We start from the raw sequence: 12,379 nt of genomic DNA on the forward strand, positions 1-12,379 counted from the left end.
TGGGATAGAAATAGCTCTGAGCGATGGTAGATATCTGTATGTCTTGTTAATATAAAAATGTAAACTTGGAACTCTTTTGAGGAAGAAACTAGGGGGAGGTCTGTTCAGTCATTCCACTGAAGTCTCTGGTGCTGGGCCAGTTTGGCCCTGCTACGAGTTTGGCCCCAGTTAAACTCTCAGGTTGTGCTTCAGTGAGATGTATGGATCTACTTGAATTGCAAGGCACATGCGTGTGTCATTCCCTGGAAACTGTTAGGCACATATGTTTAATTAGACATATACACCTTTGCATTATTTGTTACAATGATTAAATCTTTACTAATGACTCTCTGATAATTAATGGGTAGCCTAAAAATTAGTATTTCCCACATCTTAAAATTAAGCAGTGATGTTTTGAAATGAAATTCTTGAATACAAGGTAAATGGCAAAATATTTGTTTAGTTACATGTGGCAAGCTTGGCAAGATACATTTTGAAAAGCAGGAGTCTAAAATTAGGTCTTAAAGCCACAGTTAGAAAGCTAAATAAACAACTGGGCTTTTATAAAGGCTGAACGCCCGTGAGTTGCCTGGCGAGAGCACCAAATACAGATTTCAACATTTGTATCATCATTGAAAGACAGTACCAAATTCCCTTGATTTCCCACCAAGTATCTAGGTCTGAGCATCCACATTCACACAGCCAAGTATCATCTGGGTCTCCGAGTGCTGGCAAGGATTTCCTGAAAATGCAGAGCCAGCTTGATGGACAGAGGAGGCACAGGGACTCAGGCGGACTGGAAGCTGTATGGATTTAGGCTGGGGAAACATATGCTTCTGCTCCTAATTTTAAAATCTTAATTTTATGCAATTTATGGCATCATTAGAGATTCACATGTTTGTTTTCACTTAAGGTTGGCTGTTGGTGATCTTGTCAGTAAGGAGAGTATTATCTCACCCTCGTGCCAGTCTTTTAGACCAGTACCCGTTGGTGCTTGGGAAGTAGGGATCCAGGAACAGTGGGTGAAGCTGGGGCTTTGTGTCTATGCATCTTCTCTTTTCCTACTGAAACACATACGCACCAACATGTATGTGTATTCTTTCACTTACACGGCAGTCCTCCTTGTGCTTGCCAAGTCCATCATCTCAGTTCCCCCAGAGAAGGGCGGGATACTGATGCAAGACGCTGTATTAGATGGCCGTTCCCCTCCCTTGAACCGGAGTCTGATGACATGTCTGCTAAAATGCGTCAGACAGTTGGGGAAAGAGAGTGAGTGAGTGACAGAGAGGGAAGTCTGGGTGGAGGGACTTGGTTTTAATTAAAACAAAGTAAAGCTGTGTTTTCCAAGCCCCAGATTGCATTCAAGTCTGGCAGAAGCTGCTGGGTGAAAGTGAATTTTCAGGTGGCTTGGTTGTTTTCCAAGGGATCCTCTGCTGCACGAAAGCCGTGATGTCAGGACACATTTGGCTTGGGATTGGTGGGGTGGTCAGCCTGGAGGGGACCACTGGAGGGGTCTGAGGTCAGACCGTGACTCTAAGATGGCAGCCTTAAAACATCTCAGCTGCAGAGCAGAAATGGCATTTTCCTGGCTGGAAATGTGTATTTTCACTCCCTTTGGTTAAAGAGGCAAACACATAGGTCTGTTCTGTAGTCCTCACCAGCCCCTGGGAGGCCCTGGGGAGGTCCTGGTTCTGCCACTGGCCATGTGGCAACACATTTTCCTTCCCCGTGTGTCTCTCGTCCGTCCTGTCCAGTAGAGACTTCAAGCTCCCCAAGGCCAAAACCTTTCTCTTTGTGCATGTTTATGTGGTGTATAGCATGGAGGGACACCAGTCTCAGCAGGGTCCCCAGGGACTACCATGACAAGAGTTGTGCAAGTAAAACAGAGTAGATGTTAGAGCCTCCTATGATCACCAACAGCTTTTCCTTCTCCCCCGCCTTGCCCCCCCCCCCGCCCCGCTGCAGCGCAGAATGTTCCTCTTGCATGAGATAGCTTGTATTGTCTGTGAGAGAAAGCTAGGAGGTTTGGATGGCTGTCTAAACCTGGTGACCAAAGCTTTGCCTGCAGAGCCAAATGCCAGTTTTGTGTCCCGGACCCTGTTGTTATTTAGAAGTGGGATTTGTGTGTGACACAGTGGTCCCCTTCTCAGGCATGCCCACATCTTCCTTGCTGAGATAGTTCCTCCGCGCCATCATTATGGAGTTGCTGGAGATGGTCAATGCCATAAATTTGCCTTGTGAGTCATAATCCTCAGTGTGTTATACAGAACTCTGGAAGCCAGCTCTAACCCCGTGGAGAAATCCTCACAGTACTCCAATTCATCCACACTGGAAAAAACTTCAGATACCTCTGGAAAAAATACAAACAAACAAACAAACCAAACTAGGGAGCTTTTTGGCATTAATTTCTGAAGATGCTTTAGGAGGAACGAAGGCAAGACCACTTCAAAACTCTGTTTTGCAGGACATTGTCTGGAGACCTCTGAATCCTGTAGAGTTGTGTCAGTGCCTGATGCGGACCTGCATTTCTGGATTGGCTTCATATGAAGCAGCCAGAGGAGCACTGGAGGTGAACTGTCCCAGGTTTGTTGCTGCGGCTGAGCATGATAACAGGGCTGAACTTCTTTTAATAGATGTGGGCGTTTGATGTGGAAAATTAATGAAGCTAATCTCTTCAGATGTATTATGTTTTCTTCCTTCCTTCCAAAGCAGAAGCTTTGGTCAGAGGCGCTGTAGCAGCGGGACCATTTAGGGGCAAGGGCGGTATTCTCCGTCAGTGCATTCATCATGTCCATTTGAAATCAGTCAGCTCAAGTATGTTTTTCTCCCATGTCTTCCTCGCAAAGCCTTGACAGCTTCTCCTGTGTCACATAGCCCGCTCGATCTGCACGACCACTTGCCTGAAGTCCTTTACTGAGAACTTCTTCTCTGAGAAACTTTATTGATTCACTGCAGGTGAACCCATGCTGGCTTTCAGAGTTCAGGTTGAGCTGGCAAGAAAAGGAGAAACCCTGCTGTTCTTACTCTGAGCTTCGGTTTTCCACCCTCAGAGGGAAGATAACGACAACCCCACTCCCCCATGGCAGGATGTCAGATGGATGACTGTCAGCAATTGTGGGGCCACACGTGTCACAGACAGCAGACTTGTGCTGCTCCTGAAGTGTGACCACCCCTTGTGTGGATGCCTTGAGCACGACGACGTTCCCATCCTGCCAACCATAGTAAAAAAACAACCCCCATGTGAAGAACAAACAAGCATTTGTTTCCTTTTGCTTTGGTGCATGCCTGGCATTTGCCTGGAAGACTTTAATGCACTGTTTAGATAAGATGTAGAACCTTTGCTTAAGCCAAGCCAAATAATGCTCTTTCAAACAAAAGGTGGGATTTCAGGGAAGGAAGCTAATGGTGCAGGTCCAGGGAACTTTCTGGGTTGTAGCTTTTACAGTGAGGAAGGTCTCAAAGGTGCTTTTCCCTTGTAGAGAAGAGTCACGGAGAAAACGCGCGGGACCAGCCGATTCCCCCAGGTGTATCCATGTCCCCAGGTGACCCATGTGGGTGATCGTCTGCAGAGAGGTTGCAAAGAGACAAGGCTGGTCTGGGCTGAGGGATGTTCCCGCAGGCAGGGTGGCCCTGGCCTTTCCAGCCATGGAAAAGCAACCTTTCCTCTGGTGGTGTAATGCGCATTCTCATGCAGACCTCCTGAAGAGGCGGGGCCTCTCGTTGCCCACCTTGTCCCTGCCTTCCCACTCTCTTGTTTCTTCTTGGCAGTTGGACAGCAAGGAGACTCCTTCATTAGCTCACCAAAGGCCCGGAGGTAAACTCCCTGCTGCACAGAAACCAGCACCAGCTCATTACCTACCACACACAAAGCTTTGTCACATATGCAAAAGTACCTCTATGATATGCACTGCATGAACGCGTACAAGTCAGTTAACACCAGCAAATCCCTGTTAATTTCCTGACTAGCTGCTGGTTTGTTTGCTGACATTTTCCTTGGGAACGATGTTTCCAAAACACCAGTTTTCCATCTTGGTTAGTACATCACACTGCTGTTTATCTCAGAAAGTTTCTATATGTTCTACTTGGTCTTGACTGAATTCTTCCAGAAATTAAAAACTTAATTTTTTTAGTGTAATGATTTTTACAGTTGCCAAGAAGCAGCTTCAAAGTATGTTTTGAAAGTATAGCTTTTCAAAGCTAATGGGAGGGCTATTTCAAGGGTCTGCATGCTGTTTTCTCTCCCTAGGTGTTGCATACTGCCCATTCTCAGAAATGAGATTCGGATCTAGGTGGATCCTGGGTCTGACCTGGTTCTTGCTTTCCATTCTCTTCTGTCTATTGCAAATGAAAAAATCATAGTACTTGCCAAAATGTCTTTGAATAAATTTGAAGAATTCATTGTATTTACTGAAAAATGCTTATGAGATCAGCTAGCTGACTATTAACCAGAGGAAAACCATGAGGTGCCAAACCATAATGCCAAAATACAAGAGCTGGCCTAGGGACTCTTAAGCCTACAAAATGAAGTCGTTCATGGGCAGAGGAGTCAAAATGCCATTAACTAAGCTGCACAGTACCTGCAGTTCCGTGTTAGCAGCACAGCCTTCAAACAGAAACAGAGCTGAACATGATTTGCCCTTTGTACCTATGGTTAGGTTGGGATGGGTTTAGCTAAATGGCTTGCTGGTATCTACACCAAGTGAAATGACTTAGCCTTTCATTTTTAGTGGCTGGGCAGGAAAGGGTAATGCTGGACTTTAATGCTTCTCTGCTAAGTGCCATAAAAAAGCCTAGTTCACCTTTCAAGAAATGGTTTCTTGTGCGAAACTTCGTACTTTCTCCCACCACTGTGGTATCTGAGCTTTCTTAGTGTAACGCTTTTGTAGAAAATTCCACATTGTTTGAGTCTTTAACATGCTGATTACTGCCAACAGCTTTAGAAGTATTTTTTTGAAAAAGGATTTTTTTTAGATGGAGCAGAAGAGCCTAGGCAGAACAGAATAGATACTGAAATTCCCTGTGAGTGTCCTTTTCCCCTTCTGACTCTACGTTACCTTTGCCTACACTAATCCAAGCGCGTCCGTTACATGAAAGAGTCATTAACCTGCCCTTGTGGTCAGCTGAGCTGGTGACTTCATGCTGCCTCTATGACACAAAGTAGTTGGAGATCACGGTTTATAAAGCAAAAGTTATGACTGAGCTCTAGCACATGAATGGTGATCAGTGAACTGAGAGCATCCCTGTGGTTAGACAGGCACGCCAGCAGCAGCAGCAATTTTTCCTTGCGAACTTTCAAGGTGTACAACTGTAGGGAGATACCATGAAGATGGGGTGCCACAGCTTCCATACTGATATAAGCCAGCTCTGTTTCTATGACCTGTGAAGGTTTGACCTTCAAGAGGAAAAGCATGTGAGGATGCTGGTATGACATCTCTTAGAAGATATATCTTGTTTCTCTACTGCCGTGCCCTGTAACATTAGTGCAATGGGAGGCAACTTACTTCTTTGAACTCTTAAGTGCTGGGGTCAGGCCCTTGAAAATCCATCTGAACATGTTATCCTGACTGATTAATTCAACCTTGCTTGTATGGCCTATGGGAATGTGGTAAAAGCTCTTTTTCCACTTGTGCCTGGGGCATAGACATATGAAATTCAACCCTATTCCCTCGCAGTGAATGGGATGAGGGCACTTAGGCTTTGGGTCATACCTTGGAGTCAGAGTAAAAGCAGTTGCTCTGTCCTTAAGTCACCTCACTGCTGCTGGTTTATTACTGAAGGCTCACAGCTGAAGTCAAATGCTGAACAGTTGCCAAGTACAGCGTGTCATTTTGTATATATGAAATTATGGGAGAACAACATTGCAAGCCTGTTCCTGCACCTTTTCCTTACACAAAACTTGGGAAGTCTCACAGCAGCGAAAACCTCCACCTCTGAGCTTGGTGGCACTCACAGCCTTGCAAGTGGGAAAGGCTAGAAATGCTGTCAATTTCCTTTGAAGATGAGTTAAAACAGAGGCTTCCGATATTAAATGTTTTGTAAAACTGTTTCCTTTTTCTGTTGTGAATAAACTCATTTGCTACTGCAGGGCTGTTCTTCTGTATGGCACAGCTATAGTGCCATATTTGAGGCAGGAGAGACTATTGTTTTTGAAATTTCCCTCTCCTCCGAAATAAAAGGTGTGTCATTAACTAGTATGTCAAGACACCTTATATGCCTACACTGTATTTCAAGTGTTGTCTCTGGGATTTTAATTTATGAATCACCTTTCATATTTCCAGAATTTTAGGTAGTTTGTAAATTAGCAGATCAACTCATGCCATAAATAGAATATAGGTTACCGTGTATACTAAAGTTACGTTATCAAGAGGAGGTAATGTAAACGGTTTTAAGACACGGTAATAAATAATGCATTCATCTCTGGAGCTCTGCAACAATGTAAAATGATTGATTATTCTTGTAATAAAGACTTACTAATGATTTATTGTCTCTCCATAAAACAGAAACATGGCACAGTTTGGTGCTGCTTTATCTTAGTAGTAGAGGAAAACAAGGAAACAGAAATGTTAAAAAAGATTTGTGGTGCACACGCTTCATCTCAGGATGGGATGAAATGTCAGGACTGTATCTTTCTGGGTCAGATCCCAGTTTCAAACATGCTAAAGGCAGTGAGTAAAATTTTAGAAAGACAAAAGATATCTTAAAAATGAGAAGATTTTTTTTTTCTTTTTTCTTTTACTTATTATCAGGACTCAGGTGAGGGGAGAATTTGAGTTGAAAGCATTGTGTCAGGACTCGAAGCCCTTAGAGCCCTCGAGCCCAAATGGCAAACAACATCCTCCTTACTGACAGCCCCGGTCAATACTGGGCTTCCACAGATGGGACGTAGAGGCCAGAAGAGACATGATCGTTTCTGTGGGGAAACCAAGACTTTCTTTGGTTGGGAGAGAAGGTGGAATTAACATTGAACGTCTCTCAGTTTAGGCCATCTCCAGAACCGAAACTTGTGCTGAGCCACACACAGCACCCATCAATGACGCCTGTCTGCAGGAACCTGCCAGAGCTTATAGGGTCCCTATAGACACCGGCTCTGTGGATAACTCAGCTTGGCTGGTAACAATCTGTTGCTGTATGCCTTTGTCACCCCAATGTCTCCCCAACATCTAAGTTCCAAGGGTGCAAGGAAGTTGGGCTCCCAGTGACTTGCCTGAGGTGCAAAGGTTTTTATGACTTATCTGAGGGGATTTTAAAAGGATGCTGGTGCAAATCCTGCATGAGCATGCACTTCTTTTAGTTCAGCCCTTGGATTCAATTTATGTATTTGCTTCCTTGGGCCAAACCAGTTTATTGAAGATAAAAGAGATGTAAGTGTGCTTACCAGGGGGGGAGTTGTGTGAGTAGAAGCAGGTTAAATGAGTTAAAATTGAGCAGCTCTTCTAGTGCCTAACTTCTTACAAAAAAAATCATCATTCACGTTGATGGCCTTTAATTCAGCTTGTGCTGCATGCTTTTACTCTCTGAAAAACCTCAGATTGGTACTAATCCACCTAGCAGCCTAGAGATCAGTGATTTATGATCAAAACAATGCTGCTTTTTATGTAATTAAAAATGGGGAAAAAGATTGAAAGTACAACCTCTTCTCCCACCCATCCCCAATTTTATTTGTCTCTCCATAACTGAAATAAGTGGACAGGTGAAAAACACAGTATTCTTTTCCTTGGCATGCTTACCTGATTATTCTGCACCATAGTGCTTGTTCTATAGAGAGAAATCTTGGGGATGCTGTTCCTATATTACAAAGGCTCTAACCTCGCCTACCATATAAAACAGAGCAATAAAAGTTGGGAACAAAATGTCTGAATAAATAACAGGCAGTGCTATCCCCTGAGAAACCAAGGTTAGGCTGCAGCTGGCTGGGAGTGCTACTGTTTGTGGAGTCCTATTCCCTGATCTGAAGGGAAAGACTTCTCAGGATCATCCACAAAAGCAGGCAGAGGGAGAGATTGCTGAAGCCATGCATCCCTCTCCTCTGTGGAAATAGTGTATTTGCTAGAGAGTGGGACTGCTGTAAACACTGCTAGTCCTGGCCAGGAAATAGGAGTAGCCAGGTTTAATGCAGTCTCCCCTGAAGCCCCTTCTGTTATGGCTTCTCTAGGTGTCCATTTGCAAAGCTAATAGCTGATAGATTGGCCTCAGAAGTTGGATGTTAATCCAGGTGATGAGACAACAATTAGCTAAATTGTTTCCTTATTCCTTATCCACAGCATGGCTAGGAGCACAGCGCCTGCCAGCATTGCAGGAGGTGAGCATGAGTGAATGTGAACGACCTGACTTACCCATCTCCAGCACAAGCAGAGCTGGTCTTTCTCATCCGAGAAGGTAACATTGACATGTTTGGAAGTGCAGATGCCTTGTTGCAAGTCATCCCGATGTGTTTGCATATCAGAGTGCAGGTGTGGTCTCTGCCATTGCTCCTGGAAGCTCCTGTGCTGTGCCACCTCTGCCTGCAACAAGTGGGAGCTCCTTATTAATTTCCATGGGGAGAAATGTTGGATTCCTCAACATTGGACACTTATAAGATTCGGCTGGATGGAGTGCTGGGCCATCTTGTGTAGATGCTGCTTTTGTCTAGATGGAGCTTTTGCCAAGAAAGGTTGGACGAGATGATCCTTGAGGTCCTTTCCAATCTGGTATTCTATGATTCTATGAAAATGAAAATATGACCTGGCATTTTCAGTCTGAAAAGCGAAATGGTACACTGGCCTTTGGTAAACATCACATGCTGAAAATGGAAAGGCTCATTACAGTGAGGATGTGTAAGCAGAAACATTCAGTGAGGTAGTTAGAAGACTCCTGTGAGAGGCTGTTAAACTTTGTCACTTGGAGTTGCAATAAAACTCTAACAAGAAGCTAAGAGTAAAGAAAGCAAGTTCAGCTCTGCCCCTTTCAGCTAGGGTAAACTGGTGCAAGATGGAAGGGGATGATAGGAGAACAGTTTTTGCCTGTTTCATACTGGTATTAAGTCACAAGGCAAAACAAAATACATGCAGACTCCTGCTTGCAAGTCATTTTATAACAACAAGCATGCAGCTGCCTGGGAATGAGAAATTAACTCAGTCACCCCTGGGCAACTATGTCGTGCTGCTAAACAGAAAGGGCTGGGAGTGCTCTCCTGAGCCAAGGCCAAGCGGTGACAACAGGCTCACGCCTGCTGAGGTCTGCAGGGGTGATGGAGAGGTGGAATTTTGGCTTTTGAAAAGAGATGTCTGGCACCATTCGAGACACCTTAGGGTGTCCCACCTGGTCTCTAGCTGCTTCTCTAGAAGGGGCTGGATCTCCTTCATCCTGCATCCTCTGTGCCTGCATCCAGCCTCCAGAGTCTAAAATGACTCTATAAACCATCCACTGAATTCCAGCTTTTATTTCCACATTACATAGTGCTTGTGCCTAGCTTTCCTCCAGGCCCCATGTGATGCTCCATCTGCCCTGAGAGGCAGTAATCCTTTGGTGAGTATTCCCTTGGCTTGAAAGTGTCTAAAGTAGTGAGAAGAGCCCATCAAAGTAGTATTATGCAGCACAGATATCGCACAGGCACTGCTGCATGCTTAAGGGCACAATGCAAAGATAAACAGCAATGAAACACACCAGGCTTCTTTTACATTAAGACACTGTGCAGTAAAAGCACAGGTCTGGTTGCGTTTTTATTTCAAAAGAAGTAATTGTTGCGTTACAGCTGTGCAGGTCTAAGGCTGTAAATGAGGTAAGCATTGTGGTGAGAGATAATCTATTTTATCGGACTAAATTAGCTGAAAAAACAGAAAGAAATCGGGCACACAAGCCGCTCTTCAGGCCTAAAGCAGCAGACTTCAGATTAGGTATAAGCTGATAACAGTTGTTCTAGCTTTGATTCAATTATGCTAACTAGTTAGACTATCAGAGGGAAGAGTCAGCTATTGCCTGTAAAGCAGAGGGGGATATCAAGAGGAGAAATGATAAGGCATTTAGCTCCTGTAAGACAGAGAAATGTAATTATGAAGAATCCACTCTCTGCCAAATTAATAAGATCAGCTCTGAGGCAGCGTTTTGATGCAGTAAATTCAGCTCCTTTGGTTTCCTAGTATCGTATTGAAAGTGCTGTGGCTGCACAATACAGTTTGTTGATCCAGCATAAACCTACCTTGCTGCTCAGATCTGTTAGGAAAGGTTGGTGAGTTAACATTGTAGGCAAAGGTTTAAGGTACGGTTTTTCCCGCTGCAGCTGACGTTGAACTGTCCAAAAAGTTCAAGCTGGGGTTAAGTTTTCTGTTGGGTACGTTTGCTACATAAATAGAGGTGTGATTGAGCACAATCAAGTCTGATCCAGACTGACTTTGTGGTACTGATTACTTGGCACTGATGACTATAGAATCACGGACTAGCCTTCCGAGCAACTTACAGATACATCCCACCACCAGGAGTTAAAGATGGGCCCTTTGAGGAAACTGCTTCCAAGCTTTTTTTCAGACTTGACAAAACTGATCTGGTTTATGACTTCATTGCATTTTCACTGGACTCTCTGTGTTAAACTATAGTTATTAGAAGATGCATTTATCTGAATGAACTTTGTTGTAAAATTCTTTTTACGAAAATAATTTAAAGTGACATCTAAGTAAAAAGACAGAGACATTTTGTCTTGGCTTATTTGTAACATATTTCTTTTTAATTTCAGTTTGCCCAAAATTTTCAGAGTACTTTGGAAGATACAGTTTTTTGCACCTAAGTCAAAACCCAAGGTAATTAGATCTAGTTTGCATTCAGCAAGGGGATCTTTCCTTGTCCTGAAGAGCTGTGGTAGTAACCACACCCTTCATACTTTTCATACAGTCAAACCCCATCAAAATTGTGTGTACAGGCTACATTTGTAAAAGCTGGTTGATAATTAAGCCAGTTATTACTGTATTGTAATCAGCATTCTTATTCTGACACCAGGCAAGGTAGGTCAACAGCTCAAGCATTGTTTAATTCAAACAGCTGATAGTGGAATTTTGAGTAGCTGTGGTGCAACAGGTAATTTTGGACAGAAATACAAAATGTACTAGGAAGAGGCAGGATTACCCTTCAGAGAAAGTAAGTTTTAACAGATCGAGTTAGTTGAGCTTTAACACAGAGTGACTGAAGAGATGCATATGTATTTTTTTCCTTTGATGTTGTCTACAAAGTTAGTGATTTAAAATCACTAACTCAGAATGTCTCTTATACTTCATTCACTTTATTATAGTTCATTACAAGTTTTTTCCTTTTTGCATAACGCTTGAGCTGTTTTTTTAACAGCCATCATCACTATCATTGTTGGATCTATCAGCTAGCTTATAGTGCTTATAATTATCATATCAGGTAGACCAAAAGAATCTAAGGGCTTTAATTAAAACCTTTGATCAAAACATTTTTAGGAGTCCTATATTCCTTCTTATTTACGTTTAAAGGTGGCTTGCAGAATGTATCTAGCTGAAAACCAAGCCCAGCTTTCAATGTATTTAAAACATCTTTAAAAAGTTCGTTAGCTTTGCATTAAATAAGGGGAAAAAGTTGTTTGCTTTTCTTTATCTGACTGAAGAGCAGCAACAAATTTTAGCATTTTGTTGAGTTTATGAGAAATGATGCAGACAATCTGACTAACTAATATAAAGATAGTTGATTACCTGGAAATGCTGAACACACAGCAAGCTGCAACTGAAACAACCATTACAGAAAGCTATAAGGCCACTGCTAGCTTTTTTCTTTTTTGCCATTTAAGAAGAGGGCTGTTTCTTCCTAACATAGGATATGTAGTGTGGGGTTAATAACTGGCCATGGCAGATGCTGTAAAACTGTCTTTTAGACCACCCCATCATCTAGTAATGGTTCCTCTGGAAACCACCACCCTGTTTGAAATTGTAGTTGCTCAAGAGGCAAGTCCTCATTTAGGGCTGTGAGGGCATAAGGACCACATGAAATCTTTAGCTGTGGGTAAGCTGGCCTGCTTTGGGCTGGTCCATCCCCTTCCTGATGTCCTCTTGGGTACCAAAAGTCGCCAACCCCACAGTTTGGTGTTTGGTGAGCACCATGTGAGAATGGGCACAAGGCATGCTTCCTCCTCCCTCCAACAGATAGTGTCTCCAAGTCATATTTCTCTCTCTTGACAGTCCTCTCTTGTATTGAGGCATCTGTGTATTACAGGACCTGTTGGGACCCTCCACACTGGAAGGTCTAAAAAGGCACAACCAAACCCAGAGGAGATCTCTGGGTCCTTGGGGGTGTCTGCCCTCCAACTCTTTGGTAGCCCAGTGACCTCTCTCTTCCAAAGATCAACTTATTTTTGAGCCTGTCAGACTCCACTTCTACATTGCGTGACTCTGTGACATCCTCCAGAACCTGCCCAGCTAGA

The sequence above is a fragment of the Grus americana genome, chromosome Z, assembly GCF_028858705.1.
Source record: "Grus americana isolate bGruAme1 chromosome Z, bGruAme1.mat, whole genome shotgun sequence".
Lineage (NCBI taxonomy): Eukaryota > Metazoa > Chordata > Aves > Gruiformes > Gruidae > Grus > Grus americana.